The sequence below is a fragment of the Arachis hypogaea genome, chromosome 8, assembly GCF_003086295.3.
Source record: "Arachis hypogaea cultivar Tifrunner chromosome 8, arahy.Tifrunner.gnm2.J5K5, whole genome shotgun sequence".
In the NCBI taxonomy this organism is placed as follows: Eukaryota; Viridiplantae; Streptophyta; class Magnoliopsida; order Fabales; family Fabaceae; genus Arachis; species Arachis hypogaea.
This window is the reverse complement of record NC_092043.1, coordinates 21,104,708-21,111,900: the sequence shown is the minus strand read 5'-3', so window position 1 is coordinate 21,111,900 and position 7,193 is coordinate 21,104,708.

Genomic DNA, 7,193 nt, shown 5'->3' with positions numbered 1-7,193 from the left:
AGCTCCTCAATGTCTCTTCCTTGCCTTTGTTGCTCTTCCCTCATGGCTATTTGATCCTCTCTAATTTCATGGAGAATAATGGAGTGCTCTTGGTGCTCCATCCTTAGTTGCTCCATATTGGAACTCAAATCTTCCAAAGAGGTGTTGAGTTGCTCCCAATAGTTGTGTGTAGGAAAATGAATCCCTTGAGGCATCTCAAGAATTTCTTGATGAGGGACTTCCTCATGCTCTTGTTGAGGTCCATGAGTGGGCTCTCTTGTTTGTTCCATTCTCTTTTTAGTGATGGTCTTGTCCTCTTCAATGAGGATGTCTTCCTCTATGACAATTCTAGCTAAATTGAGTAGGTGACAGATGAGATGAGGGAAGGCTAACCTTGCTAAAGTGGAAAGTTTGTCAACAACCTTGTATAGTTCTAGAGGTATAATCTCATGAACTTCCACTACCTCTCCAATCATGATGCTATGGATCATGATAGCTCGATCTACAGTCACCTCGGATCGGTTGCTAGTAGGAATGATGGAGCGTTGGATGAATTCCAACCATCCTCTAGCCACGGGTTTAAGGTCATGCCTTCTTAATTAAACCGGCTTGCCTTTGGAGTCTCTTTTCCACTGAGCTCCTTTCACACATATGTTCATGAGGACTTGGTCTAACCTTTGATCAAAGTTGACCCTTCTAGTGTAGGGGCGTGCATCTCCTTGCATCATTGGCAAGTTGAATGCCAACCTTACATTTTCCGGACTGAAATCTAAGTATTTCCCCTAAACCGTTGTAAGCTAATTCTTTGGGTTCGAGTTCACACTTTGATCATGGTTCTTGGTGATCCATGCATTAGCATAGAACTCTTGAACCATTAAGATTCCGACTTGTTGAATGGGATTGGTGAGAACTTCCCAACCTCTTTTTCGAATCTCATGTCGGATCTCCGGATACTCATTCCTTTTGAGCATGAAAGGGACCTCAGGGATCACTTTCTTCTTGGCTACAACTTCATAGAAGTAGTCTTGATGGACCTTTGAGATGAATCTCTCCATCTTCCATGACTCAGAGGTAGAAGCTTTTGTCTTCCCTTTTGGTACAGGAAATTATGTTACACAACTTCGTGCAGCTGACCAGCAAGTGCACTGGGTCGTCCAAGTAATACCTTACGTGAGTAAGGGTCGATTCCACGGAGATTGCCGGCTTGAAGCAAGCTATGGTTATCTTGTAACTCTTAGTCAGGAGATTAATGATAAAGATGATTTTTGTTTATGAAGAATGAATAACATGAAATAAAAAGTACTTGTGATTCAGTAATGAGGAACAGGTTGAGGTTTTGGAGATGCTCTGTCTTCTGAATCTCTGCTTTCCTGCTGTTGTCTTCTTCACACACGCAAGGTTCCTTCCATGGCAAGCTGTATGTTGGTGGATCACCGTTGTCAATGGCTACCATCCATCCTCTCAGTGAAAATGGTCCAACTACGGGTTTCATAGGGCTAATCATCTATCGGTTCTCACTCATGCTGGAATAGGATCCATTGATCCTTTTGCACACTATCACTGCGCCCGGCATTTGTGAGTTTGAAGCTCGTCACAGTCACCCCTTCCCAGATCCTACTCAGAATACCATAGACAAGGTTTAGACTTTCTAGATCTCAAGAGTGCTACCAATTTATTCTAGCTTATACCACAAAAACTCTGGTTCCACGGATCTGAACGCTCTGTTGTCAGGAAAGGCAATCAAACCTGTGGACCAGGAACCCAAGAGATACACACTCAATCTAAGGTAGAACGGAAGTGGTGTTAGGCACGCGTTCATAAGTTGAGAATGGTGATGAGTGTCACTGATCATCACATTCATCATGTTGAAGTGCGAATGCATATCTTAGAATAGAAACAAGTGTGATTGAATAGAAAACAGAAGTAATTTCATTAATTCATCGAGACACAGCAGAGCTCCTCACCCCCAACCATGTGGTTTAGAGACTCACGCCGTAGAAGATACAAATTCAGATGTAAAAAATGAATTTCTAAAAGTAGTTTTTATACTAAACTATTAACCTAGGTTTACAGAAAATGGGTACACTAAGATAGATAGTGCAGAAATCCACTTCCGGGGCCCACTTGGTGTGTGTTTGGGCTGAGGATTGAATCTTTCATGTGTAGAGACTATTCCTGGCATTAAACGCCAGCTTTGGTGCCAGTTTGGGCGTTTAACTCCAACTTTTATGGCAGTTCAGGCGTTTAACGCCAGAAAAGGGTAAAAAATTGGCGTTAAAATGCCAGTTTGCGCTATCAAATATCGGGCAAAGTATGGACAATTATACATTGCTGAAAAGCCCAAGATGTCTAATTTCCAACGCAATTGAGATCGCGCAAATTGGGCTTCTGTAGCTCCAGAAAATGCATTTCGCGTGCAGGAGGGTCAGAATCCAACAGCATTTGCAGTCCTTTTTCAGCCTCTGAATCAGATTTTTGCTCAGGTCCCTCAATTTCAGCCAGAAAATACCTGAAATCACAGAAAAATACATAAACTCATAGTAAAGTCCAGAAATTTTATTTTTTCATAATAAATAAAAAAATACTAAAAAGTAACTAAAGCATACTAAAAACTACATGAAAATATCACCAAAAAGCGTATAAAATATCCGCTCAGCACAACACTAAACTTAAACTGTTGCTTGTCCTCAAGAAACTAGATAAATAAAATAGGATAAAAAGAAGATCAAGAGGCAATATATATCAGAGTTTTAAGTGAAGCTCAGATTCTAATTAGATGAGCGGCGCTAGTAGCTTTTTGCTCCTGAACAGTTTTGGCATCTCAATTTATCCTTTGAAACTCAGAATGACTGGCATCCATAGGAACTCAGAATTCAGATAGTGTTATTGATTCTCCTAGTTTAATGTGTTTATTCTTGAACACAGCTACTTTATGAGTCTTGGCTGTGACCCCAAGCATCTTGTTTTCCAGTAATACTACAGGATACATAAATGCCACAGACACATAACTGGGTGAACCTTTCAGATTGTGACTCAGCTTTGCTAGAGTCCCCAATTAGAGGTGTCCAGAGTTCTTAGGCACACTCTTTTGCTTTGGATCACGACCTTAACCACTCAGTCTCAAGCGTTTCACTTGGACCTTCATGACACAAGCACATGGTTAGGGACAACTTGATTTAGCCGCTTAGGCCAGGATTTTATTCCTTTGGGCCCTCCTATCCATTAATGCTCAAAGCCTTGGATCCTTTTTACCCTTGCATTTTGACTTTACGGTCCACTGGCTTTTTCTGCTTGGTTCTTTCTTTTTCTTTCTTTTTTTTGCCAATTTTTTCACTGCTTTTTCTTGCTTCAAGAATCAATTTCATGATTTTTCAGATTATCAATAACATTTCTCTTTCTTTTCATCATTCTTTCAAGAGCCAACAAATTTAACATTTATAAACTTCACTTTCAAAAATATGCACTGTTCAAGCTTTCATTCAGAAGACAAAAAGTGTTGCCACCACATAAAAATAATTAGAATTTTTCTTATTGAAACTTGAAATAACTGCCTCCTTACTCTAGAGAAAATCTACTATTTTATTCATGTTTAGTGATGATGAGAAGAACAAATTATAGCTTACTTGGAGATAATAAAAATAAAAATAAAAATAAAGACCCTACTTACTAATACTCATGTAATTCTTAAGATAGGTTTCTAATAATAAAAGTTATCACAGATTTAAGATTAGGACTCAACAACCTTTATTTTGGGAGATGCGTGCTCTTTCAATCTGTAGGGTGTCTGGTCCCTCAAGGGAGAGCTTCTGGAGCTTCAGCTCCTGTAGCTCATGCCCTTGCTTTTCTTGTTCCTTAAGCAGCTTGCAGAGCATGCTATTTTGATTTTGCTGTTCTTCCTTAACTTGATCCATAGCTTCTTGCAGCTTGGTGACAGATACTTCTAGGCGGGCCCAGTAGTCAATTTGAGGGATTTCTGGGAGGAACTCCTGCGCCCTCCTCTTGATGGAGTTGTAGTGTACTTGTTGTCCCTCCATTGACTTTTTGGTGATTAGATGCTCGACTGAGATAAACTCATCCACTCCCATCTTTACCCCAGCATCTTTACATAGCAGAGAGATTAAGCTTGGGTAAGCCAATTTGGCTTCAGTGTAGTTCTTATTTGCAATTGTGTAAATCTCACAAGCAATCAAATGATAAATCTCCACTTTGTTTCCCAGCATAATACAATGAATCATTGCTACTCTTTTGACAGTGATCTCAGAGCGATTGCTAGTCGGCAGTATAGAATGCCCAATGAAGTCCAACCAGCCCCTAGCGACTGGTTTGAGATCTCCTCTCTTGACTTGGTTTGGGACACCTTTTGAGTTGGTTATCCACTTAGTTCCAGGGAGGCATATGCCCTCTAGAACTTGGTCCAAGCACTTATCTACTCTCACCGTTCTCCTATTAAAAGATTCTGGATCATCTTGTAGTTGAGGCAGCTTGAAAACCTCTCTTATTTTGTCATGGAGGAAGTAAATTGTCTTCCCTCTGACCATAGTTCGAAAGGTATGGAAGGCAGTTCCTGTCATTATCTACTTATCTTATAACCACATATTTGAGTAGAATTCCTGGACCATGTTTCTTCCAACCTTTGTCTTAGGATTAGCTAGGATTTCCCAACCTCTGTTTTGAATCTGTTCTTGGATCTCTGGATATTCATCTTCTTTCAGATCAAACTTAACTTTCGGGATTACTGACCTCATACCCATTATTTTGTGGTAATAGTCTGCATGTTTTTTGGTTAAGAACCTCTCTTGATTCCAAAGTGGTTTTGGATTATTCTCTTTCTTGCCTCTTAGTGGTTTGTTTTCCTTTAGGAGCCATTATCTTGGTAAGTTATTGCTCAGTGATCACGAAAAAACACACCAAACTTGAAGGTTTGCTTGGCCTCAAGCAAAAGAAAGGAAAAGAGAGGAATAGAGGGGGAGACAGATTCAAATGGTGGAGGTAGGGGATCGCCGAACGTGTATTTAAAAGGGACGGGGTGGGTTTCAAAAATTTTTGAAAAAGATATGATAGGATGATATGATTTGTAAAAGATGAATCATGATATGAAAAGATGAGATTTTAAAATTCAAAAGATATGGAAAAGATATAAAGAAGTGAAATCTGAATTTTTGTTGATGTGTCTAAGAATTAAGAGAAGATATGATGAGTTGGAAAAGATTTGAAAGAAATTGAAAAGATAATTGAGTTTTTGAAAAAGATTTGAAAGAGATTTTGAAAGAAAATTGAAAAAAATCTAGAAGATTATTAAATTTTTGAAAATTGAATTTGAGAGATGAAAATTTGTAACATGTTTATGCAGAAAATTATGAATTAAAACATGAAAATTTGAAAAAAATTGAAGTGAAAACAAAATCTCCTCCCATTATCCTTTTTGGCGTTAAATGCCTAGAATGGTATCCATTTTGGCGTTTAACACCCAATTGTTGGCCATTATAGGCGTTTAACGCCCAGCCAGGTATCTTGGCTGGCGTTAAACACCAGAAATCCTTTATCACTTGGCGTTTTTCTAAACGCTTAGGATGCTGCAATTCTGGCGTTAAACTCCCAGGATGCTGCAATTTTGGCATTAAATGCCCAGAATGGTACCCATTCTAGCGTTTAACACCCAGAAAGGGTATCTTTACTGGCGTTAAACGCCCAGAATGATATCCATTCTGGCGTTTAAAGCCCAAAATACCTCTTACTGGCATTTTCGAGCCAGTGAGCTCTTTTTCTCTGCATTGTGCTCTGAATCCTTCTGTAACTCTGTGAACTTCTGCATTTGGACAATCAACCTTAAAGATAATTTATATCAAACTCCTATAATTATTATTTAAATAACAAGAACCTTTGCTAATGACTGAGTTGCCTCCCAACAAGCGCTTCTTTATTATCTTTAGCTGGATTTTTACTAAACTTTAGTCTAGTCTGAGTTTTGAGCATTCTTGCTCAACATTGCTTTTAAGATAATGCTTGACTCTCTGCCCATTAACAATGAACTTTTTGTCAGAGTCAACATCCTGAAGCTCTACATATCCATATGGTGACACACTTGTGATCACATATGGTCCCCTCCACCAGGATTTTAATTTTTCGGGGAACAATCTGAGCCTAGAGTTAAACAGCAGAACCTTCTATCCTAGCTCAAAGACTCTGGATGACAGTTTCTTGTCATGCCACCTTTTTGCTTTCTCTTTGTAAATTTTTGCATTTTCTAAAGCATTGAGTCTGAATTCCTCTAGCTCATTCAACTGGAGCAATCTTTTCTCTCCAGCTAACTTGGCATCAAGGTTTAGGAATCTGGTTGCCCACTAGGCCTTGTGTTCCAGTTCCACTAGCAGGTGACAGGCTTTTCCATACACAAGCTGGTATGGAGAGGTCCCTATAGGAGTTTTGAATGCAGTTTTGTATGTCCATAGATCATCATCCAGGCTCCTTGCCCAATCCTTTCTACGGGTACTTACTATCCGTTCCAGGATTCGTTTTAGTTCTCTATTTGAGACTTCAGCCTACCCATTTGTCTGCGGATGATATGGAGTTGCCACTTTATGGTTAATTCCTTATCGGATCAGAGCAGAGTCAAGTTGTTTATTGCAGAAATTAGTTCCTTCATCACTGATTAGTATTCTGGGGACACCAAATCTGCTGAAGATATGCTTCTGAAGGAACTTCATCACTGTCTTAGTATCATTAGTGGGTGTGGCAATCGCCTCTACCATTTAGATACATAATCTACTGCCACCAGAATGTAAGTGTTTGAGTGTGATGGTGGGAAAGGCCCCATGAAGTCAATACCCCATACATCAAACAACTCAATATCTAAGATCCCTTGCTGAGGCATGGCATAACCGTGAGGCAGATTACCAGCTCTTTGGAAACTGTCACAGCTATGCACAAACTCTCGAGAGTCTTTATAGAGAGTAAGCCAGTAGAAACCACATTGGAGGACTCTTGTGGCTGTTCGCTCACTTCCAAAATGTCCTCCATATTGTGATCTATGGCAATGCCATAGGATCTTCTGTGCCTCTTCTCTGGGCACACACCTATGAATCATTCCGTCTGCACATCTCTTAAAGAGATATGGTTCATCCCACAAGTAGTACTTTGCATCAGTAACTAATTTTTTTGTTTGCTGCCTGCTGTACTCTTTGGGTATGAATCTTACCACTTTATAGTTTGCAATG